A 26,002-nucleotide genomic window follows, 5' to 3' on the forward strand; every position below is an offset into this window, starting at 1 on the left:
AGGGGCAGAGATGGCCTCTTGAGAGTGTCAGGATGCCTGCCTGTTTGAAGGAGAAAGGAAGAGAGAAAAGACTGTGACTGCTGGGAGAGGTGTATCCCACCTACATTGAGGCAGTGTCTCATGAGGCAGTTTGCAAGGACTTTGTTCCCGCACCCAAGTTTCAGATGACTCATTCTGATTCAGTGCTAGCAGGTATAAGCCTCGACTCCTGCCTGCTGGAGGATGCGAGGGAGAAGTCAGCACAGCCACTGACTACTTACTCATTGCCTCTCCGTGTGCAAGGCAAGAGTGGGGAGACGGAACTGGCCTGTTGAGGGAGCAAAGCCACCCCTCTCTCCCAGCCAGGCTCCGAGGGTGAAAGCCCTCGGGCAGTACGTCTGCTTCTCAAATGAAAGGCCCCTCAGGATGCACTCTCTCTGAAGCTATTTACTCTTCTTTCTTTTGCCCTTCTTTAAGTTTATCTGTTATCTGTACCACACGATAACACGTTGTTTTCATAGATAAGTGTATCTGAATCTCATGTAGTTGTAGAATTCTTTCCTTCTCAGTACATCTTCCCCCATTATTTTGTTCTAGAAATGAACAAGAAAAATTTCCAGTAGAAACTAACTTTCAAAAATTATTTTGCCTAAACTCCAGGTCATGGGAAGTATTTTTTTTCTTCCTTTCTTCCCTCCTTCCTTTCCTCTCTCTCCCTTTTTTTTTTTTTTTTTTTTGCCTTCTCGCCTGGATTGCCTTAGCCTCAGAGACAATATCCCTCCCATAAGATAAAGTTGCACAGGCTGTGTTGTTACTTTGACAATTGTTTTCAGTTTCAACTGAAGCAGGTAGGAATTCTGGATTGTGATCACAGCCTGCAGGAACCAAGATGGAGCACAGGTAGGTGGGTGTGTGTGTGTGTGTGTGTGTGTGTGTGTGTGTGTGTGTGTGTGTGTGTGTGTGTGTGTGTTCTGAAAATCATCCTTGTTCCAGAAACAGTTTCCTTTCCGCTGTCTGGAAAGAAGTCTCCCGTTTAGGAAGTCTCCTGGGAAGAAGTGCCCGTCCCTCACAGCGCCAGGACTTGGGCGAACGCAGCAGCGGGTTTGGCACGAGAGCCGGTGGCCCCACTGGTGGGAAAGGCAGCCAGGACACACCAGGCTGGCCGACCGAGACGACGCTGCAAAGATGTCAGCACGGGGAGGTGTGCGGGGCCACTAACCTTGAGCTTGTAACTCCCGCCGCAGTCGGCTCAGCACGGGCCTCGGCTCCGCCGGGCTCCCTCCGCAGGCTTCCGTTGCCCTGGCCGCTGCCGCCGCCGCCGCTTTGAAAACTTTTACAACTCGGGTCTTACTCCTTTCAGGGATCGCCTTACCCAGCCCTGTTAACGCTTTCACCGCCGGCAGTGCTTTCCCCTGAGCTCACTCTCTGCTACCGATCCTCCCTTTGTGCAATTGAGTCGATTTCTGGGAAAAGAGTGCAAGGGACAAAATACAAGCCAGCTCCTAACGCCAAATATTTACAAAGTTAACATTTTCACCTTCCTCATTTTCTCTCCTTTCCCAGAAGTGGAAACACACTCAGTTATGAACATGTCGAAGTGATGGTGTTTATTTCAAACCTTTATGAGGACTTACTGAAAAGGGCAAACGGATTAATGGCGGCTACGATAACAGAGTTAAACCAACCACCTAAAAAGTACTGCTCCTTAAAAATCACGGTCAGTCCTTGAATTGTGAGATTTGAGAGGGACTTCAGTGATCTTTTTGCTCAATCTTCTGAAATTAAAAACAAACAAAACAAACAAACAAGCAAAAAAAAAAAAAACAGTGTCATGGTAGTCCAGACACATGCTTGAAAAATCAAAGCACAGGAGGGCTTTTTTTTTTTTTTAAAAGGAGGGCTTTAAAATAAGGAAGAACAATGTCCCAGCTCCCCTCTACCCTACCTATTGGAGCCTTTTCATAGCCCTCAATAATGCTTATACTTTTATTTCTTGATAGTATATTTCATTTAACACTACAAAGTTATCCAAAAAGTAAACAATAATGATTTTATTATTATTTAATACCAGAGTAGGGTAGCCCTAACCTGTGCCAAGCACTGTACTAAATACTTTATCTACACTAACTCATTTAATCCTTTTAGCAACCCAATGATACACTATGTTCTTCTTACCCTCATTTTACAAGGAAGGAAACGGAGATGTGAGAGATTAAATAACTCATCCCAGGAGTCACAGCTAACAAGGTCTGTGCTCTTAACTATCGTGTCATATGGTGATACAACTTTAAGGGGAGGAGAGATGGATGAAGGGAGCTAAACCTCATCTAGGATGGCAGGAAGTCAAAAGATAATGACCCAGAGTGATCAATCAGATTCTTTGGCAGATGAGGCAGCTGTGCCCAGAGAGATTGAGAGATTCTTTGAAGTTGCCCAGTGAATTAGGGGCAGAACTGGGACTAGGTACTGGGTGTTCTGCTTTTACTGTATCTTCTCTCTCAAACACAAGGTTGACAATTCCTTATCGTGAAAACACTTAGATATAACTCCATGGGAAAATCTTAAAAGGGACCCAAGAGGTCTGAGAACAGATTGCGGTGCTTTAGATGTTTTTCAAACTTCTTCCGTGTCAGTTCTGAAAAAGCAAACATGCATGAAGCTCAAAACAGGGGAGAGCTTTAGAATAGAACAGATAAAGTCATAAGTCCGCCAAGCACAGAGGCCTAATTTTTTAAAAAAATATATTTATTTATTTATTTGGCTGTGCCAGGTCTTCGTTGCGGCACATGGTATCTTTTAGTTGTGATGTGCGGGATCTTTAGTTGCGACATTTGAACTATTAGTTGCAGCATGTGGGATCTAGGTCCCTGACCAGGGATTGAACCTGGGCCCTCTGCATTGGGAGTGCAGAGTCTTAGCCACTGGACCACCAAGGGAAGTCCCCAGGGGCCTAATTCGGATACATATCCATTTCGGAGATCACTTTCAATTCTTTTTCCCCCCATCTCCCTTTTATGGAGGGTGTTTTGAGATTCAATATCACATCCCACTGTGATGCCTATTTCCTTCAGTTAATTTCCACTTTAGATTCTGTGCTTATCAGGAAGTCCCTCGCAGTTCAAGACCCTTTGCTGTCCCCACACGTGATACACCTGAGCTGTCTCCTCTGCCAGATGCCCCTCAGTCCCCTCGCCCTGTAGAAGGGGCCACTCCAGTGGGAACTCCACCTGTACGAGTGGGCAGCATTCCCCCTCCTCCTCTCTCCTGTCCTTTTTTTTTTGGATCTTAGTTCCCTGACCGGGGATCGAACCCGAGCCCCCTGTAGTGAAACTGTGGAGTCTTAACCATTGGGCCACCAGGGAGGCCCCCCCTCCTGTCCTTAGACATACTCTCTCCCCACTACATACCCACACGTGTAGGTACACACATACTTGCACAAGGACAAACATACCCATAATCTTAGTAACGTAACTTATGGCACAGACCATATAGACTTACACAGACGATCTCATTGAATCCTGGCAACCACACTATAAGGTAGGTGCTACAACTTTCCTAGAGTCACAGAGGTTGTGATCTGAACCTAGGTTGGTCTAATCTCAGGGCCTATATTCCATACGGTTATTGTTTTCGTGTTGTAAAGTCATATATATGCCATAAGTACACCTGTCTATGTCTATGTAAGTTTACATGAAGATACATATGCAACATTATGTATGCTTCCTTTACCTACACATGAGCCCAAGCTCCTTTCACTTTTGCTCTCTGTAACTTACCCAGTCTCATGGCCCCTCCCTGCCCCTGTGTGGCCAGGGGTCTCAAAAAGCTTCAAATCCTCCCACCCAGGAGAAAACACAAAAAACCCAGCTCCCTCCCAGGAAGGCAGGATAGATCCAGTGCTACCATATTTGACAATTGAACATTAATCAGAACAGAATGGTGAGGGTAGAATTTGACACTAGCGGAGGGCATAGAAAGTTTGAACTGAAGGGGAGTGGTGTTTTAGCACCTTTCAGATCACACCCTGTAGGTGGTCCCTACTACCACCCACAGATGAGGTTAGTCTTAGTGGAAACTTGAGGAGAAATTTTCTTTTGAAGCTTCTGTAGAAGGGGGAGAGCTTTTGATGGGGATTTCATCCTGGCTAACCCAAATGCAAACTTGGCGTCAAATCAGATGAACAATTAGTCCTCAAACACACACAAAAAGGTGCACTGCGCAGGCCTTCCAGACGCCAGGCTCAGGCCACCACCCCCACTGCTCCCACCCCATCAGCACTCCTGTTGATTTTTGTATGATTACGTAGTGATTACAGACTTTTTAATACCTGTGTAATATTTATGAGCTTCTGCTGCTTGTATTTACAAGTGTATCTTGATTTATGTAAGTAAAACAAAAACCAAATTTGATCATAATTGTTCCCCTGTTCAAGATCCTTTGGTAGACGCTCACTGACCTTAGGATAAAACCCAAACCCTTTTTCTGGCCTATCAGGCCGGCCGTGACCTGGCTCCTGCTGACCCCTCGACTTACGCCACACCTCCCCCTCACTCACCCATTCCAGTCCTACTGGCGTTTGCTTTTTACTCCGGGCAGTTTAAGGTTTTCTGCCATGGGGTATTAGTTCACGTTCTTCTTTCTGCCTGCAACATGCCTTTTAGTTATTCTCTTCCCAGTTACTCTCCCCCACTTTACTTTCTTTACCTCCTCCTCTGCAAGTTTTAGCTTCAATGCCACTTCCTTGGGGAAGCCTTCCTTGATTCTTATGACTAGAAAGTTTATCATCCTATGCTTCATGACAGTTATTAAAAGTGTAATTCAGTAATTGTTATAATAATTTATTTAATGCCTGATTCCCCCAAATAGACTGTAAGTTCCAAGAGAGCAAAGCTCCTATGATAGACAAACTACTCTATCCCTCGTACTTAGCATAGTCACTGGCATGTGGTTGATGCTTAATCAGTGTTTGTTGAAGGGGTTTATGAATGAATGAGTGAATGAATGAGTGGTGTTTTTAAAAAACTGTGTCTGGGCAGATGTACATCAAACTGTGATAATGGTTTTGTATTGGAGACCTCTTGGGTGCCACTTTGAATGTTCTCAGCCTCACCTCTTATGCTAAGAAGTTTCACCAGATTCAGGTGGATGCTACCGGGGGCTGTCAGGACCCTACCATGCACCTCTTGCCTCCTACCTTCAGCTTCTCTAATGTTGCAATAGGGTAACCAATGGGAACTTGCTCTCCAATCAAGAGTGCACGATCCAAAAGTGTGAACCACCTCTCATTAATGGGAAATCTATGAATAAATGCTTCCTTCTTTCATCCTTTGGAGTGGGCAGTCCTGAGATTTCATAAGGCTCTTCAGAAGGTTCTGTGGGACAAGTACCACTCATCCATTGGGTGGCTAATGCCATAATACATCCTTTTTTAAAAAAATTAATTAGCTAATTAACTTACTTATTGGCTGCTTTGGGTCTTCGTCGCTGCACACAGGCTTTCTCTAGTTGTGACGATCAGGGGCTACTCTTTGTTGTGGTGCTTGGGCTTCTCATTGTGGTGGCTTCTCTCGTTGTGGAGCATGGGCTCTAGGCATGCGGGCTTCAGTAGTTGTGGCACTCAGGCTTAGTTACTCTGCAGCATGTGGGATCTTCCCGGCCCAAGGATCAACCCTGTGTCCCTGCATTGACAGGTGGATTTTTAACCACTGCACACCAGGGAAGCATAATAATGCATCCTTATTTATTTATTTACTGGCTGTTTGGGTCTTTGTTGCTGCACGGGCTTTCTCTAGTTGCGGCTAGCAGGGGCTACTCATCGTTCTGGTGTGCGGGCTTCTCAGTGCAGTGGTTTCTCTTGTTGTGGGGCATGGATTCTAGGCACACGGACTCAGTAGTTGCGGCACATGGGCTTAGTTGCTTTGCAGCATGTGGGATCTTCCTGGACTAGGGCTCGAACCCATGTTCCATGCATTGGCAGGTGGATTCTTAACCACTGTGCCACCAGGGAGGTCCCAATAATGCATCCTTATATTATCTCTCCCTCATTCCCTGTATCACTCTTTCATCCCTAACCCTTGCTCCCAAATAAATTACCTTCAAGCCAGCAAGCCTTTGTCTCAGGCTAATATAGTTTCTTTTTCTTTTTGTTTTTTTGCAGCACCACATGGCTTGTGGGATTTTAGTTCCCTGACCAGGGATCGAACCCGGGCCTTTAACAGTGAAAGCATGGAGTTCTAACCACTAGACCACCAAGGAATTCCCTCAAATTTAAAATTAAATCCCAAGGGGGTATGCAGACAATTTTTGTCAATCAAACTTACTTACTTATTGGAGTTATAACTTTAGAGGTGTGCTATTTTCATTTGACTTGTCTTAACACTTTGTGTCTCAGGAGATTTGCCATAAACTTAATCATTCATAAACCAATCCATAGGTCCATCAAAGAAGTTCAGGTTACTGGAAATCTAAGGCATTATAACTGAAAGGGTCAGGACTTCCCTGGTGATGCAGTGGTTAAGAATCCGCCTGCCAGTGCAGGGGACACGGGTTCGATCCCTGGTCCGAGAAGATCCCACCTGCTGCAGAGCCACTAAGCCCGTGTGCCACAACTACTGAGCCTGTGCTCTAGAACCTGCGAGCCACAACTGTTGAGCCCGTGTGCCACAACTACTGAAGCCCACGCACCTAGAGCCCATGCTCTGCAACAAGAGAAGCTGCCACAATAAGAAGCCCGTGCACCACAATGAAGAGTAGCCCCCACTCTCTGCAACTATAGAAAGCCCACATGCAGCCATGAGGACCCAATACTGCCAATAAATAAATAAATAAATAAGTATTTAAAAAAATAACTGAAAGGGTCATGAAGACTCTCTTGACTGTCCCTGGACTCTTGTTGGCAGAGCCCATGCTTTGTAATTCTTTGCTCTCTGGCCCTAGTACCTAGTATAAATTTGGATATAGGTTTTAAATATTTAAATGGAGCTATATTATCTGTTTCCATGATGCTGAATTTGCCCCTGTGATTTGGTTTTCTAATGATATTGTGAAACCTTTGGAACTATTCAAGGAGAGGAATGATTGGAAAAAAGTGGGCATCTTTCCAATAGTGGAAATGTGTAGGAAAGTAGAACGACAGGGGTTAAATGGCTATTAGACGTTCTGTCTTTCTTTGAAAGATGCAGGCCTAGAATGAAGTTAACTGTGAGATTTCCTTTCCAATCAGGAGGATGTCTGCAGGTCAGGAATGTACTTTAGGGAATTCCCATGCAAGCACTAGACCCACAGTGACCCAAAATTCTGGCAAGGATAAAGAGTCATCCCAAATTTTCTAGAGATGACTAATGGTCTTTAATGAGAAACAGTATGAACCAGCAGTCACCTGGTCTGAATCCTAGCCCTGTCTGTTACTTGATGTGTAACTGGGCTAATTACTCCATTCCTCTGTCTCTTGGATTCCTCATGTTTAAAATGAAGTTGCTAATGAAATCTATCTCATTGGGTTGTTCTGGGGAGTCTATGAGACAGTGCATCCAATAACTGCTTAATAGGTGTAGGATTCTCTTCAACTTTTTTGTTTTTGTAAGCAGATCCCATAAGAGAACCAGGAGGCAGGTGGTTCTCACTCTCACCCAAGCTCAACCCAAGGAAGAATATGCCAGGCCATGTGGCTGGTCAGTTCTTTATTGACCAAAATGCTCTAACACAATGTATCCTTAAGCTCAGCTCTTTGCATTCCATCTTTTTGTTTTCTGTCATAATCACATTTTTTTTTTTTACTAAAATCACTTTTTGTTGGCGTAAATTTATTTTAAAAGGAAACTTAAAAAAGTACTCCAGTAAATGGAAAACCAATTTCATCTGCTGCAACTTGAAAGCAAAAGTACGTTTCATTAAAACAATAAAATGCCATTGATTCCAATTAAAATGATATTGCCTGCCTACATCTGAACTTGAGGCCCAGGCAGTTTGTTAAGAATGGAGAATTAGCAAGTGTTACAGAGGCATTGAAGACTAACCCTAAACTGAGGCTTTCTCCTTGATGTGATCAAAAGAGTGAAGGAGAAATGAATCACTTTCTCACTGTGTGATTCAGTGTTACTTGTTTTGTGTTGAGGTACCGTCAGCTTTGGGAAACTTTGTTCCAGTGTATCATAAAGGAACAGGAATGATGCAAAGAACTGAAAGGAGGGCAGAATCCTACCTGTTTTCTGTGCCATAAATGCTGCTTCAACTACCTCTGCATCTGGTGAGAGTCTTACTTGCATTTCTTCCTCTTAATTTTTAATAAAAAACAATAGTCTACTGAACATAGTTGTATTCTTTCCTCTACAGAGGATTAGAAGGGAGTGCTAATGTAGTGTAGCCAAAGTCTTACAAATATGTCCCTATTTGACCCTGAAATACCATTTCTAGACATTTATACTAAGGCAACAGATATATACCCAAGTATGTTCCACATATAATTATTTATGGTATTTAAAAACATCTTTAATGTCCAACAATAGGGGAGTGGGTAAATGGGTAAATAAATGGTGGTATAGATAGATAGATATTACAACTATTGAAAATTATAGTGGAGTTGTATATTTAATGATGTAAAGGACATTCACAATTAAGTAAATATGGAAACTTACAAGCCATAAGAGCCCAGGTTATTTAAGAATTATATCTAGAATGAATAGATGCTTAACATCACTAATTATTAGAGAAATGCAAATCAAAACCACAATGAGTTATCACCTCACACTAGTCAGAATGGCCATCATCAGAAAGTCTACAAACAATAAATGCTGGAGAGGGTGTGGAGAAAAGGGAACCCTCCTGCGCTGTTGGTAGGAATGTAAATTGATACAGCCACTATGGAAAACAGTGTGGAGGTTCCTTAAAAACCTAAAAATAGAACTACCATATGACCCAACAATCCCACTACTGGGCATATACCCTGAGAAAACCATAATTTAAAAAGATACATGCATCATAATGTTCATTGTAACGCTATTTACAGTAGCCAGGACATGGAAGCAACCTAAATTTCCATTGACAGATGAATGGATAAAGAAGATGTGGCACATATATTCAATGGAATATTACTCAGCCATAAAAAGCAACAAAATTGTGTTATTTGTAGTGAGGTAGATGGACCTAGCATCTGTCATACAGAGTGAAGTAAGCCAGAAAGAGAAAAACAAATACCATATGCTAATACATATATACAGAATCTAAAAAAACAGTACTGATGAACCTAGTGGCAGGGCAAGAATAAAGACGCAGACGTAGAGAACAGACTTGAGGGCATGGTGGGGGGGTCGGGGAGGGGGGAGAGGCGGAAGGGGAAGCTGGGAGGAAGTGAGAGAATAGCACTGACATATATACACTACCAAATGTAAAATAGATAGCTAGTGGGAAGCTGCTGCATAACACAGGGAGATCAACTGGATGCTTTGTGATGACCTAGAGGGGTGGGATAGGGAGAGTGGGAGGGAGGCTCAAGAGGGAGGGGAAATGGGGATATATGTATACATATAGCTGATTCACTTTATTGTACAGCAGAAACTAACACAACATTGTAAAGCAATTATACTCCAATAAAGATCTGAAGAAAAAAAGGATGATACGTAGATATATAATATTGAGACTAGAAGAATGTATGCCCAAATATCAGTGACAGTTATTTCTAGCCACTGGACTTATCAATTGATTTTAATTTTTTTATTTTGCTCATGTGTGTCTGTAGTTTTTCTACAAGAACATATGTTACTATTGTAATAAATTTTTCAAAGCTGATAAAAATAGCTTAAATCATTATGGATTTACTAAAACATTTACAACAGAGCTAATTCCTGTAACACTAATAGTCTATGCGTTACAATTGATAAGATAGCCATTGAAAAGAAACATAAACACACAGCTCTGAAATTGCTGTATGTAGATGTTAACCCATAACAGATACTATGTCTTACAAAAGAAAAGGGCTGTGATCAGTTACTTCACTCATAACCAGTCTTTCTTCTCTTCCTTTACTGCTTACTTTCTGATGAAATCAGTAAACGTTTTGGCTCAAACCATGAGCAGGGTGCAACCTTAATACTTATTAAACTCGGGGCGAGTCTGTGCAAGAGCTGACTGTTTGCCTAGGCTATTGAGTAACCACAATCATGTACGTTTGATCACAGGTGGGAAAGTTGCAAAACTTAGTAATCCCCTAAATGCCCTGATTAGTCCTACATGCCTTTCTTCATAGGTAGTCTTCTAGGATAATATGAAAATACATGATAAACAAATGTCTTCCTCTTTTTTAAAGGAGAGAATTTTTAGAATTATTTTTCTGTAAGTGACTGCAGATATTTGTCAAATCAATTAGACATGTTTTGGGCCCTGTGGTGGTGCTGATTATATATTAATTATATAAAATATTACTTTCTCACTTGTCCCCATAAATTGTTTCTCTTCCAAATAATCCCCATCCCATGGTGCAGGAACCATGTTTGTGTTGTTCGTTTGCGCCTGAGACAAATAAGTGCTTAATAAATATTTGCTGAGTGGCGAGGATGACTCATTTGTGCTTGGAATTCTTACTGCATTCCTAGGGAGAAAGCCTGGGACTTGGAATCTGCAGACGTGCTTTGGAAACTGACCTCTGCCACTAACAGCTCTGTGACCCTGGGTGTTCGATAGCTCTAAGCCCCATCCACAAAAGTGCTATCAGTAATGTGTAATTCTCGGGCATCACATAAGGAATAAAATTCCTAATATTGGTATGTATTGGTATCCCTTCGAACAGTATCTAGTGGATAGTAGTTGCTAGAAAGGTATTAGTTAAGAATACCTGAATTCCTCATTTTGTTCTAGCTGTAACTAGCCTCTTTCTGCCATTGCTTGTAACTTACTACAGTGGTTAAGAGTGTAAGCTCTGAAGTCAGAAGGCTTATGCCATCTTTTTTTTTTTTAATTTTTATTGGAGTATAGTTGCTTTACAGTGTTGTGTTAGTTTCCACTGTACAGCAAAGTGAATCAGCTATATGTATACATATATCCCCTCTTTTTTGAATTTCCTTCCTGTTTAGGTCACCACAGAGCATTGAGTAGAGTTCCTTGTGCGATACAGTAGGTTCTCAGTAGTTATCAGTTTTATACATAGTAGCATATAGATGTTAATCCCAATCTCATCCCACCACCCCCCCTTCCACCCCTTGGTATCCATACGTTTGTTCTCTACATCTCTGTCTCCATTTTTGCTTTGCAAATAAGTTCATCTATACCATTTTTCTAGATTCCACATACAAGTGATATTATCTGATATGTTTTTCTCTTTCTGACTAATGCCATCTTATTAAGTAAGAGGATGACTTAGAGCAAGTTAATTAAACACTCTGTACTTGGTTTCCTCATCTGCAAGACTGGGGTGATAATAATAGCATGCACTGCATAGGGTCACTGTAAGCACACACTGAGAAGATGCTTTATAAAATGCTTCGAAGAGTCTGACACAGAGTAAGTGCTAAGTAAAGGTTAGCCATTATCCTCTTAACAGGCCTCTTGTTACTTATCGTGTTGCATGTAAAGTACAGTTTAAAACTGAGACCAGCTCCTGGCTTCTTCTCTTCCTGAAGGAGTTATGTATTCCGATTTGGCCATGACATGATTGTCAGCTCACAGAGTAGCTGCCCAGAGGTGTATGAGGTCTTGAGCATTGTAGGCATCTTACAGATTTTAAGAGGGGGTGGGAGTATGCTATTATGTTAGAATAAACAATAACAATGAACATTATTTTGTGCCAGATTCTATGCAAAGAACTATAACCCTATTATTACCCCAATCTTAATAGATGAGGAGATAAAGAAGTTATGTTTTGCCCTAGCTAGTGCTTAGGGGATGTCAGGACTTACGCCCAGGCAATCTCTACTCTTAACCTTCAAGTCATCCCATTTGCTTCATTTATCATATATATATAAAAAAAAAAGAGTCTGTTTTAGTCAATTCCTTATTGCAATTTTAATCCCAGATTTTTATTTTTAGTTCCACTCAGTAGAACCCAAACCTTGGAAACATAAGCAGGCGTCACACAGTAACATTGGGTTAATCTACAAGGAGAAGAAATGGAAATAAGCCCAAAACATAAAGGGAGAAAGCATAGGGAGTATTTTTTTAGATGAAACAATGAGAAGTGCCAAGAAACTAATGATTAGACAATATATTTGGATAAAAATTTCTTTGGTTTTTAACACAAATGGAGAATTCCATAAATATAACCAAAATTATTATCTCATTTTGTTTTCATGCCCAATTTATGACTGTGAAATAACTTCTCAGCTAGAACTTTAAAATATATTTGTCCTGCTGCATCTGTCTTTTCCATTTGCAATATTATCTTTGTGGAAATCATCTATGGGTAGATCAGACATATAGGAGTATGGTTATTGCAGAAGAGGGCTCACATGCTGGACAGTTCCTCTCTTTAAAAAAATTTTTTTATTAAAGTATAGTTGATTTACAATGTTGTGTTAATTTCAGCTGTACAACAAAGTGATTCAGTTATACATATATACATTCTTTTTCATATTCTTTTCCATTATGGTTTATCACAGGATATTGAATATAGTTCCCTGTGCTATACAGTAGGACCTTGTTGTTTATCCATTCTATATATAATAGTGTGCATCTGCTAATCCCAAACTCCCAATCCATCCCTCCCCAAGCCCCTCCTGCTTGGCAACCACAAATCTGTTCTCTATGTCTGTGAGTTGGACAGTTCATCCCTGGTGCGTGTCTCTAAACTCAACCACTCCTTGCTTCTTGCTTGAGGCAAAAAATAGCTTGGATTCTAAACCAACTTCAGTATTTTGGCATTATCTATTGAAATTTTAAATATGTGTTCCTTTTTACTCGGTAATTTCACATTTAGAAGTTTATTCAAGAGACATGCCCAAATATACAAAGATACATACAAGGGTTTTAACTGTTATCTTGTTTGTAATTAAAGATAAACAGAGTTAACCTAAATATCCATCAGGAAGGGATTGGTTATATATACCATAATGTGGTCATACAGAGGAATACATAGGTAGAGTTGTATGTATTGACATGGATATGATAAAAAAGAGAACATTGTAGGCCATGCTCCTAATTCTCATATGACAGAAGGGTTTTGTAAGGATAGACATCAGTGATTGCAAACTCAAATGCATATGGGGGCAAGACTGGTTTTATACCTGGGTCAGGTAGGGACTGCGACAACCTTGAGAGCATACCCTATGTGAAAGCAAGTGGCACCACTCTGCTTCAGATAATCATTGCTAATGGGGTGGTGGATCTCTGGATTTCCCTAGAAAAGCTGGAAATCATGGTATTTTCATGCTGCTTTGTGACAGTCTATTTCTTTCTCTGCCACCTTCAACTCTCCATAAAAATATCTCAGTTACATGAACCTTTGGATTTTTATTTTGTGGCAACTAATAGAAATATTTAAAAAAATAGTGTACGTGGTCATCTGTAAACTGGATTTGTCTTGAGGGCTCACAGCATGTGAGCCTCTAAAATACTCTTAGCAATGGCTGTCTCTGGAGAATCATATTATGGGCCGATGTCCAGGTGTGGTTTTCCGCTCTCTATATGTTGCTTTATGTTTGAGGGGTTTTTGGCCTGTCACAAGAACAAGTTTATTGGTTGAGGTGAGGGGTGAGGGGCCCATACCCATGAAGAGCAAGGGCTCAGGCCTTCACAGTGACCTAGAAATCCATGTCCTTGACCAGGTCTTGGAGATAAGGCTTGTACTGGTTCAAGGTGAGGGAGAGTAAGTGGCCGTTGGAAATGTGCAGGACCAAGGTCTGCCCCGGTGAGGAGGCGCCCCCTAAATGGGCCATACCTGGCAGGCTGCTGAGACACATGGGAACAACCTTGACCATCAGGAGCCTCTTGATAGACAGCTGGTCCTGGGGCCACGACGCTCCGGCAAGAGAACTATAGGGTGTAGATAGCAAGTGTCCGCTTCCTTCCATGGTGATGATCAAATCTCCCACAAGACGTCCCAGGTGAAACATGTCCCCTTTCCTGCCCTTGGAGACCTCACCGTCGTCCTGGTGACCACCATCAGGGAGGAGCCGTAGCCCATGGCCCAGTGCCCGTGGCAGTGTCCCAGCCTCTGGGCCCAGAGCTGCTGCCAGGATCTCTAGCGAGCGTCCCCCTTCACCACCCCCACCCCCACAAGGCAGCTCAACACAGGCTCGTGTAGCCTGTCACACCCTGGAGTCTGCCCGTCTTATTGGCTGCCCAGGCAGTGTCCTGTCGCCGGCTTCTGACCCCACCAGCAGCAGGCCCCTTGGGCAGAAGTCTGCTGGAAGACTTGGTACCCAGGTAGAAAGTGGTCTGCTCGAACTCCCACTCTGAACAGGGGTAGCAGCAATGTGAAGGTGAAGAGAGACTGAGAGAGTGTGTAAGGGGCCATCACCCCAGCTCCAGCCTCTCCCACTCCACACCTGGCATTCGTCTTCCTCAGGCACCAACAGCTGCCTCAGTGGGTTTTGGGGAGTGCAAGTGGAGGTCCAAGTTTGGGCAGGGAGCAGGGATGTCTAAGGTGGGGTTCAGCAAAAGCTGAGGAGGGTGCTCAGGGGCCACACCCAGGCTCGAGGGCCCCCATCTGGTAATGGAGCCAAGCCCATGTCACTCAGGAACTCCTCCTGGGTATCAGAGGTACCACATCTGCCACTGGTGTCTGAAAAGGTATCCAGCTCAGGAAAGTCTCCAACTCCTGAGGCCACAAACTCATAGATCTAGTGCAGGTCCTGGGGGTCCATGCTCCACCCTAGGCCAAATGCAATACCTCCTTCTGGTTCGGGGCAGACCAGAAATTCCTCATCTGGTTCAGCAGGTTGGGCTTATCCTTCCCAAGGTTGTAGGACCGCTAGCCTTGGCCCAGGCTGGAAGATGTGGAAGTCCTCCAGCTGGGCATCCTGCCACAAACCAAGCTTCAAAGGGATGCAGAAGGATGCAAAGGGATGCAGCTCTGGTCCAGGCAGGCCACGCCCCATGGCTGCCCCAGGTCCAGGTTGGGATCTGAGGCTTTGGGGTTCCCATGGTCCAGTGTAGAGGCTCGGTGCACGCCCTGTGCTGGGGCGCAGGCATGCCCTTGGACTCCAGGTAGCTCTCGAGCTTGCAGCTGCAAACACTCACCCCCTTCCCATCAGCGGAGCTTTAGAACAGTCGAGCTTTCTTTTCTATCTATTGCTTTTATAACAAATATGAATACACAAACATGCTTACACTGACCTTATGCTAGGAAGGTCTGAACCAAAGTGAGTTTCCAGACCATTTCAGACTGGAGCCAGTTGCAGGATTTTGGCCTAGCTTTGTATCTTGGGTTTGGTGGATACCCCTGGGCTCATCTAGATAATGATAATGGGCTCATCTAGATGCTGTTTTGGATTAGGGTTTCTGGGGCCTTGAGATACTTCTGGCCATGTTGGACCATATTGGTCCATGAGGGTGGAAGCAGCGTTTTAAGGGAGGGAATGATCATCTCTCTCAATTTTCATGATGTGCTTGGAGTTTGTGGGAACATGAATATCTAAGTGATCATCTTTCATTCATTCACTCATTCATTCACTCTTTCACTCAACAAAGTTGTTCTGAATGCTCACCGTGCATCTGGCCCTGATGACCGTGAGATACTTGCGTGGAGTTCCCAGCTTTGGAGGTGGCACCAAACCAAATAGACTGTCAGAAAAGCGTGTGATAAGTGGTGCGGTGAGGGTCAGCACGTGGTACCTTGGGAGACTCCAGTGGAGGGTAGGGAAGACTTGCCTGAAGAGGTGGCCCCTGGGCTGAGTCTGGAACCATGAGCAGGAGGAGTTAGCCTGGTAAAGAAATGGAGGGGGGCGTGGGTGTTGAGAGACCCGCAGGTGCAAAGGCGTGGATGCGGGAGAGGACGTGGGACCTTCTGGGAGCAGCCTGTACTCTGTAGAGCTTGAGTGCAGAGTTCGTGGCAGGAGATGTCAGGCTTTGGGACGAGCGTGGGCAGCCATCTGATCACAGGCACTTGGCAGAGCAGACTGGGACGCTGGGGCTTCACCCTAAAGCCCCTGAAGGCCAATGACTGGTTTTAAGCTGGGGAGATTTGGGGGCTGTTTTATATATTTATGTCAATTTATGTTTTATGTATTTATGTCACCCAGAGTTTTCATTTTGTGTTCCCTTGATTCTATGAACCAAGGAGGGGAAAATTGTGTGTGTGTGTGTGTGTGTGTTTTAAGTGAAAAGAAACATCCTGTTAAAAAACAAAATAAAACCAAACCTCTGCAAAATGATGGGTGAGAAACTGTAGCTTTAAGTTTTATACCTTCCTGTGCTGCTTGATTTTAGACATTTCATGACATGTCATACATTGCCTGCAAGTTAAGCCATCGACTTGGAAGGTTGCTGGTAAATTCTAAACCAGTTTTGAGGGTGTGTATGTATCCTGTGTGGGGAGCTGGTTAAAGGCATTCATAACATTATGATAATCCTCGCTGAGTATTGCTAGGACTTCAGCTGGCAATTCACCCGATTTCTGGCACCATTACCCACAAAAGGCCTTGCTTCCCTGGAAAAGCAGATGAATCCTCAATTAATAGGAAGAGAATAAACATGTTTAATTTGGTAGGAACTTGACTTACCTGCGTCACCAGGTGAAAGGGAAACGTCGGTGGTTTTTGAGAGAGAGAGAAGGGAGGGGAAGGAGGAGCAGACTGGGGTGACTGGTGATGCTGCGAAAGCCCCACGATTGCTGTCGAGGTGGTTTTTCACCCCTGGAGGAGGGTGATCTCATTTGCTATTGTCTATGCATTCACCCCTGGCTTTCTGCTCTTTTTGCCATGAGGACGCATGCATTTGCTGAATGTGTAAGTGTGCCCCAGGGAGGCTGTGAGGGTTTTAGAGGCAGACTAAGCAGGATTCAGCTTCTACTCTGCAACTTACTTAGCTGTGAGAGGCTGGGAAAGTTGCTTACCCTACCTGGTCTGATTTCAGCATACCCACCTGGCCTGGGCTTCTGTGACAATTAAATAGAATGAGATGTTTGTGTATAATGACTGGCACACAACTGATGTTCGATAGATGTTAATTTCTCTCCTGACCTTGGACTGAAGCTACTTTTAATTGGTTTCCATAGAAATAGCCATTTGTCTCCCTGACTCTCTGTCCTGCTTACTTTTCACCAGTAAGGAAACACATGTTTAGAGAACCAGAAGCTTGGGGAACAGAATGCCTTGTATTCCAGTCCTGATTACTACTCACTTTGGACAGGTGACTCAATATTTTTGAGACTTAGGCTTCTTCACTATAAAATGGGATGCCCAATACTTCCTACATCTTCCACGGTTATTGTAAGGACTCAATGAAGTGAGGCAGGGTTCCCAAATCTTAGAGAGTCACAATCACCCAGACAGCTTGTTAAAATAGATTGCTGGACTCCCATTCTTGAAGTCTTGGGGGAGGCTGAGAATTCGCATTTCTAACCAGTTCCCAGGCGGTTCTGGTGTGGTGGTCCCAGGCCACACTTTGACAACAGGGCAGGCTGTCAACACCAGATGGATGTGAACTACCTTCACCCTTTGTTTTTTGGGGTAGGGGTCATACTGTAGTTACCACAACTTGGCTATCATTCTAATTTTAGGACCCTTATTTTGGCTTTGCAAATAATTGCTTAATTTTGAATTTAAGTAGAACTAATATAAGCAGTGAGGAGAAAGAATTTAGTATTCTAAGAGGTTAGAGTCCACCTTTGCTGCTGAGGACATCTGTGTGACACAGACACAGGAATGAGGGGCCTGGACTGACCAGGTGTCAGTTTTATCAGCCTGGCCCCCTTGGGATGTGTCTGGACTAGAAAACACATTTCTGGAACATTCTCCTATTGCACAAGACTCTCTACCAGGTGTTAAGGGCACATTTTAGGGAAATTCTGGAAAGTGACAGTTGCCTTCCATAGGCCAGAATCTCTTTTGGTAACCTGTAAAAAAAAAACAAAAAACAAAAAACCAAAACCCACCATCCCTAGGGTTTTTAAGTACATAAAGGATAGATCTTCCCACTGAGGAAATCATAGGCCCTGACTCTTTTATTTTAGAAGGCGGATGCCAAAGACAAGGGGCATGGTGACGCCTCTGCCACTTAATGAGCAGTCTGAATTACAGATCCAAAATGAACAGCTTCTCCCCCACCTACCCACCCAATACTTAAGCTCTCCGTTGGCATTATTTCTCAAAGCAATTGAGCCATAAGAAGTGCTCTCTGGACCTGCAAAGCCTTCAAACACAGCCAAGGTGGAGGACTTAGTGTCACGTCAGGGTTAAGAGTCTAGGTTCTGGGGGTCACATAGATGGGGGCCCATCTCTTCACTTTCTGGCTTGGAGAGTGTGACCTTAACAAATGACTTTCTAAACTTCCATTTTCTTGCCTAAATTGAGAGCAGTAGTAGTACTTATTCCAAAGAGTCTTTGGGAGGATTGTTTAGTGTGTGAGGACTCAATAAGTGATAGCCATTGTCACTACAGGGGGATTTTTAAGAGTTTCGGATTGGGACCAACGGCTGCATCCCCACCCGCCACGATCCATCACATTTCCAGACTTATCCAGCAATGTTCAGTTGGCTTGTGGGGCCTAATTCTCCATTTTCTCCAGTTTGTTTATGTGGCTTTGGATTGAAAGAGAAGGGAGGAATCTTTTTCATGGGTCCTGGGGAAAGAAATGGGGACATAGGGACAGTGGATGGCCTGTGAGGAGTCTGACCCTGCCTGACCCCAGGAAGTGATGCTCAGCTCCTGTAAGGCAGGGGTTAGAGCCGTAAGCTGAAGGATCTGTTCTCCTCAGGTGATAGGGGACACTCAGTAGCTCAGAGGCCGAGGTGACAAAACACAGAGTTGGGGAAAGGGCTTACACAAGGCACCTGGGGTACAGAGAAAACACAAGGGAACCTGGGGTCTATTTTACGTCTCACGGGTTTGAGGAAAGCAGTGTTTTAATGGAGACCACAGCATCCATGGAGATGACAAGGTAATTCCCACGTGGCCTTGTGAGTGGGTAATAGTTATTAATGAAGAACACCAGAGGACTTGTTCCAAAGGTTCTCCCTCTGTGTGCAGGGAAATCCCCAAATAGTGGGGGTGGAAGTTACACAGGTGGGAACAGCGGAGGAACAGGGACATGCGGGGGATGTAGCTGAAGCCTGCTGCAGAGTGCTGGGCACAGGGTAACCGTCCAGGAACTGGTCATTATTCCTAGCTGCTTCCTGCCACCTGACCTTTCCCTGTGCCCATGGCCCTGAGTATTGAAGGACATGAGAACTCTCAGCCCCTCTTTCCATGGAACTTTTTGGAGAATGCAGAGTAGGGTATTAAGTCAATTTTCTCCATCAGAACCACAAAGTATCTACTTTTGAGAGGAAAGAATAACTTAGGCCTTAGGTTCTAGGAAACAGTGATGATCCTGGCTGGCTTTGCTGGGTCCTAGACCTGGAGTCAGAAGATCTGGTTCAGGCCCCAGATCTGTTACCTTTGAGCTCTGAGGCCATAGGCTAATTATTTACCTTTCTCCTCTGTGAAGTAGGGACAAAACTGCTTGCCCTACCACCAGGTAATGAGTGCAAGATGTTTTGTAAACTGTAAAGTTCTGTTTAAGGGAACTAAGGAAAGTGGTTTTGCTGTGGCTGATGATGACGGCTCCTGCAGCTACTGGCGTTCAACCGAGGGATGGTGTCTTATTCCAAAATGAAGACTCGTGATGGAGTTCAGGCGTGGAGTTAGCTGAGGGGTGGGGAGGTATTTTGGGATATCCCTCTGGGCATTCGCTACCTACTCCTGAGGCTGGTCCATGGGACATGAAACCAATAATCGCATCAGGAGGCATCAGTCACTAGGTCAGTCCTGAGGATGCGACAGCTGCTTCTCCTCTCTCCCCTGCTGTGGTCATTTATCCCTGCCTCCCTTCTAGACTGTGCACTTCTAGATCACGGGCTGCATTCTCTTCTCTATGTTATCCAGCCCCTAGCACAGGGCCTGCCACACAGTGGGGGTTGCATCAGGGTTTATGCAACAACTCGGTGAGTGAGTGAGAGGGTGTTTTGTTTTTTTGGATCATGGTTCTTGTCTATATTCTGCACACTTTCATTCTCACACCACTTCTCTTTCTGAAATGTCCTTAAAGTAATCCACAGCTCTGGGGAGACTGGACCATGGAAACACAAATCCATGGGTTCAAAAAAACAGGAAAACCTGAGAAAGAACGATAAGAATTGCTTCCCTTTCTGAGCCATGTGTGCCTTCGGGATGAACTCTGGGGAAGAGAGGAGACTTGGGAATTGGCTGCTGGCCTTGACTGGGGTGGGGACAGCAAGCATTTTCTGTCGAGGATTTGTCTGTCTCGGCACAACCATACTGTTCTGTGACTTGAAGGAGATGTGGGCTCTGGAGACTTCCGGCCTTGGAAATAAGGGCTTTTTCAAAAAGAACCAGGAACTTACAGGGTAAATCTAGCAATGGCTCCCGTTGTTGTTAGGGATGAAACAGGTGTTTTGTGAGTTTCCTGAATGCCGCTGTGATTCTAAACCAGGGAGCATCTTGCTTTTATGTCAGTTTCCATTGTTGCCCCCCCAAATCTCTTACAAATAGTGACAACAGGGACATCAGTGCAGACAGTGCCCTTTCTCTGAGGGCTTGCTCTACACCACCCTGCCTAATTCTCACAGCAACTCTGTAACGTTAGTTATAATCTTGACCCCGTTTTACAGATGAAGCAGCTGTGGCTCAGAGAGGTTAAGGGATTTCCCCAAGGTCACACAGCCAGTCAGCTTAATTTGAACTATGTTTGAATCCTGGCCTGATAGCTACATCCATGCCCTCCTCCACCCCCTGAGCTGCCTCCTTTGAAAAGTGTAAGGCTGAGTTTATTGATGAGATTGTACAGATTTGCCTCTGAAGTATTTTCTAGGCAGTTCAAACAAAGCCCTTCAAAATACAGATTGTGTGTATTTCCCTGAAAAGAAATCTTCCCCTTCCCAATGCCTCCTTTGAAGTGTTTTTCCATAGACAGGCCCCCCACCCCACCCCCAAGGTTCAGTCTGGGGCCTAGGGGAGAAAATGAGGCAAGAAAACAATGAAATAAAAGAAAACAAAAGACCCCAAGGCCTGTAACCAATCATGAATGAAACACGCTTCCCTAGCCTCACAAAATGTCAATCAGATTCTCTTTGTTCTAAAAGCTCTGGTTTCACAGAGCATCAATTTCCCCCAATAATAAGCGCTTTTATTCCTCATCTAGTGGCACAGCCTAGGCTCGAGGATTCTTATCCTGTCTATTGCTCATCCAGGGTGACAGACACAAGCGCAGCGAGTTTGTCACTTCCCTACTTTTCCTCTCCTGTCACACGTGATTCCCGACCCAGCGCAAGCAGGGGCTCTGAGCAGTGTCCCCCCTTTTCCTCCGCCCCCTCGCCTGCTTCCCACACAGCCGTGCACAGCTCTTTGAGTTCCCATGGATAAGCTCATTTTTCTCTGCCCCGCCTCACTCACCCCTCCATGGTGACTCCTGCCGGGTGTGCTGGGGGCACATCCCCATGGGGGCCTGGTATTTCTGAAACGCTGTATGTTTGAGCTACCATTTGTCATGTATGAACTCTGTTCCAGGCACACGCTGAGAGCTTTGAAGGGATTATCTCATTTGCTACTTACCACATCCCAGTGAGGAAGGTCCTGGTGGTAAACCCACTGTACAGATGAGGAAACTGAGGCACAAGATATCCAAGTGAAACAGGAGGGAAGGGGGCAGGGCACAAGCTTTGAAAGAATGACATAGCCCGAGGACATGACATAAACTGATTGGAACCAAGTGGGTCCAAGATGGCAGACAAGTTGACTTCCACTAGACCTTGAGACTCAGTCTACGCTCATTGTAACATGTCAGCAAGCTAAATGACACACCCACAGATGCCATGACAGTTCTCAGGCCAAACCATAAGGATCCAAAAGTGGGCAGTGGCCCAATTCCTGGAAATCCCTGCCCCTTCCTGAAATAGCTGGAATACCCCTCGTACTCATTAGCCTATGACATTACCCACCCCAATAAAAACTGACAACCCCATACTCTGATGCCTTTCTCACCTTCTGAGATGGCCCACAGTCTGTCTGTGGAGTGTGTTTCTCTCTAAATAAATCCATTTCTTACCTATCACTTTGTCTCTCACTGAATTCTTTCTGTGATGAGACATCGAGAACCTGAGCCTCAGTAAATCCAGACACCCGGTGAGTGATTCTAAATTAAAAGACCGTGGGTTCAAGTTCCAATCAGGGTTTTGGCCGGGTTTGAATCCTGGCACATGAGTTCAAGTCCCAATCTGAGGTGCACAGTTTCACAGGGACACACAGCCCTCTAATGTCTAGAGTCTAGAGTCTATCTTCTTAACCAGCAGAGCTCACCAGCTTAGGTTTTGTTCTGGAGACTTCTTTGTGAAACATTGGAGCTCCTTGAGAGTAAGCTCTGGCTTTTGAAGTTCTCAGCCCACAGGGCCCTAGAGAATCAAGGTGGACAGTAACCTTGGAAAGTTCAAGTCAAGCAGTAACAATAACTAGAGGGGTTTACAAAACATCCACAGACCGTTTAAGAGAACCGAAACCTGACTGTGCTCTCCCTGTAAGGAGAGCGCAGGAATGATGGTGGGAACAGCCCCCCGCACCCCCTCCATCTGTCACCTCTTGCAAGACCTCCTCCCCGTCATTTGCATCTTCCCCACCTTTCGTCATTACAGCCATCTGTAGATAGGTAGAGTGACCTTAAGGACCGCAGTTTTTAAGGTTTCAGGTGGGTCAAGATCACTTAGGGAACTTATCCAAAATGCAGATTCTGGAAATTCTGATTCAGGAGGCCTGGGAGAGGGACCTAGAATTTTTGTTTTTCCAAGCACCTCTGGTGATCCTGTTGCAAGAAGTCTCCAAGCCACTTCTTGGTTATCGAGATACTCATGGCTTTGGGACTTTGAAATGGTAAATACTCATGATGTGTGAAAAAGTATGATATTCCTATTACGCACATGTTAACTTTTAAGAAATAAATGTTATTTTAAAACCCTTAAAAAAAAGTAACAACTGCTTCTTGGACTATAGTATTAGGAGAAGGAAGCAGAAAGCAGAAGTAGGTCAGTGGCCTGATTTTGCCTCTAGCAATCTCTCGCAGATGCCTGGGATCCCAGCATCACTTGGTTGCCCTGCTCTCTGCTCTTCACCCTTCGCCTCTGTTGCTGGGAAGGATGCAGCTGAGGAGCCGTTCATCTTTATCTGCTGTGCTTATTGTAGGAGCTCAGTGGTGTTTGTTATTATTTTTTAATCTTCTTAACTACATTCAAGATTTTTATTTTCTGGTCTAAGATCTCCTACCAAGGGATTCCCTAACCTTTGACCCCCCATTTAGACCAATTGAAATGATCAGGAAAGGGTGGGGAAGACATACTGCACTAGAGACAGGTTGTAAAGACAGCTGCATGTTTAGGTGTAGACACAGCTGAAGTTGCCCCCAGCTTGGTTCCCCCTAAGTTGTGCTGGAGGCCCCACCTTCCACAGGAGGCCTTTTTTCCAAGAAGAGGAGTGTCTACCCATCCCATCCCTGATATAATCTCCTGCTGGGCGCTCCCATTGTTACGCTCAATTTACAGCCAATCCGTCAATGTCAAGTTGCCTGTAATCACTTGCTCTATCAGGTTAGTAATAAACCTCTGAACAGGTGATTCTGCAATAAGTTAATTTCCTTTTCTCTGGTCGATAGTGTGTTTCTAAAACCAGAGGTTTTCTGATGTCCACATGGGCTGTAGACTTTACTAAGACGGGAAACACATGGATCTTGACAGACCAGCGTAGTACCTGAAATATAGAAGGTGAACCATAAATGGGCTGGAACAGTATAAGTCCATATAAAGTTTCCCTCTTCTCAGACAAAAATGCAAAAATTTAGGGCAGCATATTAAGCTTTTCATGAAGCTAAATATAGAAGACTGTCTATTCTGAGACTATATTCTTCCTAATTTGGGGTTGTTAAAATTACCTTTATTCTATGAGGTAAGAGCAAGAGATATGACTATATTGACTTAACTGACTCCCCAGCCCCCTCTTTTGGGTAGGCTCCTGCATTTCTTGCCTAGAGGACTGAAGTAGCCTCCAGTAGTAGCGTGCCTGAGTCCACTTTCCCCTCTTATCTGTCAAGAATTTCAGTTACAATCCAGAGAAGTAGATTCTAGCTGACCCGGGGAGCTCCTCAAAGATAGAGAGACTATATAAAGAGGGAGGGCCTAAAGGCATTGTGCTACCTTGAGTTGGATCCTGGAAGAGAAAAAGGATATTAGTGGAAAGACTGGTAAAATCCAGATGAAGTTTGTGGTTTAGTTCATGATAATCTATCATTGTTAGTGTCTTCGTTATGCTGGATATTTCATAGTTATGTAAGATGTTAACACAAGGAGAAACTGGGTGAAGGGTATAGGAAGTCTCTGTACTATTTTTGTAGCTTTTCCATGAATCTAAAATTACTCCAAAATAAGTTTATTAAAAAAAAAATACAGTCCATGTGCTCAAAAATCCATTTGATCAGAATTACCTTTTGAATATGTAAATCAGAGCATATCAGTATCTTTCTCAAAGTCTTTCAATGACATCCCATTGCCCTGGGAATAAAATCTCACCTCTACACCAGGACCTCAGGAAGCAGCCCTGCTGTATCTCCCACCTCATCTCCGACCTGTCCACTTGGCCTCTGATTACTCCGCTCACAGTGGCCTTCCTGAAGTTTCCTGACCAGGCCATGCTTGTTGCGGCCTTAGGCCTTTGCACCACCTCCGTCTGGAACCCTCTTCCCTTCATTTCAGCCTCTCTTACCTCCATCTTGCCATCTGTCACTGAGCCAAAGTCTCTCCCAAACTGCAACCCCAGCAACCCCAGCAGCCTCACAAAACCGTCACCATGGGGTGCAGGGGAGGGAACTTAACCTCTTCCCTGGATTAAGTGTCGGTCTTTCATCTTCTCTGATTTATGCAAGAAAGAGTGTAGAACCATGGGAAGAGTGCATTACTTGGAGTTAGACTACATGAGTTTCCAAACCTTGTCTTGTAATGAGTAGGTGACGTTGGGCAGGAAATGTAACCTCCCAGAGCCTTGATCTCCTCATCTCTTCATCCACAGAATGGGGACGTCGCTGTAGATGGACACGTGTGTGCCCACGTGTACATACACACGTACGCACACTTCACATAGCTGATCTTCTTATCCTTTCAAACTTAGCTTAAATTTTTTTTAAAAGAACATTTATTTATTTTTGACTGTGTCGGATCTTAGCTGTGGTAGGGAGCATCTTCATTGCAGCATGTAGGCTTCTCTCTAGTTGTGGCACATGGGCTCTGTAGTTGTGGCACGTAGGCTCTCTAGTTGTGGCCTGCATGCTCAGTAGTTGCAGTGCATGGGCTTAGTTGCCCCATGACATGTGGGTTCTTAGTCCCCCGACCAAGGATCAAACCTGTGTCCCCTGCATTGGAAGGTGGATTCTTAACCACTGGACCACGAGGGAAGTCCCTCAGCTTAAATCTTCTTATCTGCTTTATGTAAAGTAGATCCCTTGGCCTCAGCCATAGCACTTATCACAGTTTATTATGAAGTGATTTACATATGTTTTGTGTCATCTCCACCACTAGCGTGCAGGTAGGCAGTGTAATTACTTGGTACCACTGTATCTCAGATGTTGCAAAAGCAGATAATATAGAGTTGGTATATTATTATATCATTATTTATACTTATATTATTTTTATGGACAGTGAGGAATTATTGAAAAGAATGAAAAAGAAAATCTCTGGGCAACAAGGTCCTCTTTGCTCGGTTAATGGAGAGGGTAATTTAGATTCACAAAGGTCAAGCTGTGGTCTGAGGTTGCTGGCCAAGAGAACTTATTTCACAAAGAGAGGTGGCATGTGTTTTACTGATTGTCAATTTATGACCGGCCCCCAAGTTTAAAAAGATAAAATTTCTTC

General features: G+C 44.2%; 1 long non-coding RNA gene and 1 pseudogene across 1 annotated transcript; one reads left to right on the forward strand and one right to left on the reverse strand.

The window, feature by feature from the left end:
* The first annotated feature begins 214 nt into the window (after positions 1-214).
* LOC130851579 (uncharacterized) lies at positions 215-6,908 on the forward strand. The gene is made up of 3 exons (XR_009053228.1): positions 215-879; positions 1,543-1,696; positions 6,137-6,908. It is a non-coding gene; the product is annotated as an uncharacterized LOC130851579 (long non-coding RNA).
* Positions 6,909-13,703: 6,795 nt separating this feature from the next.
* On the reverse strand, positions 13,704-15,002 carry LOC130842362 (interferon regulatory factor 3-like; annotated as a pseudogene).
* Positions 15,003-26,002: the final 11,000 nt, after the last annotated feature.

Source organism: Hippopotamus amphibius, chromosome 1, assembly GCF_030028045.1.
Source record: "Hippopotamus amphibius kiboko isolate mHipAmp2 chromosome 1, mHipAmp2.hap2, whole genome shotgun sequence".
In the NCBI taxonomy this organism is placed as follows: Eukaryota; Metazoa; Chordata; class Mammalia; order Artiodactyla; family Hippopotamidae; genus Hippopotamus; species Hippopotamus amphibius.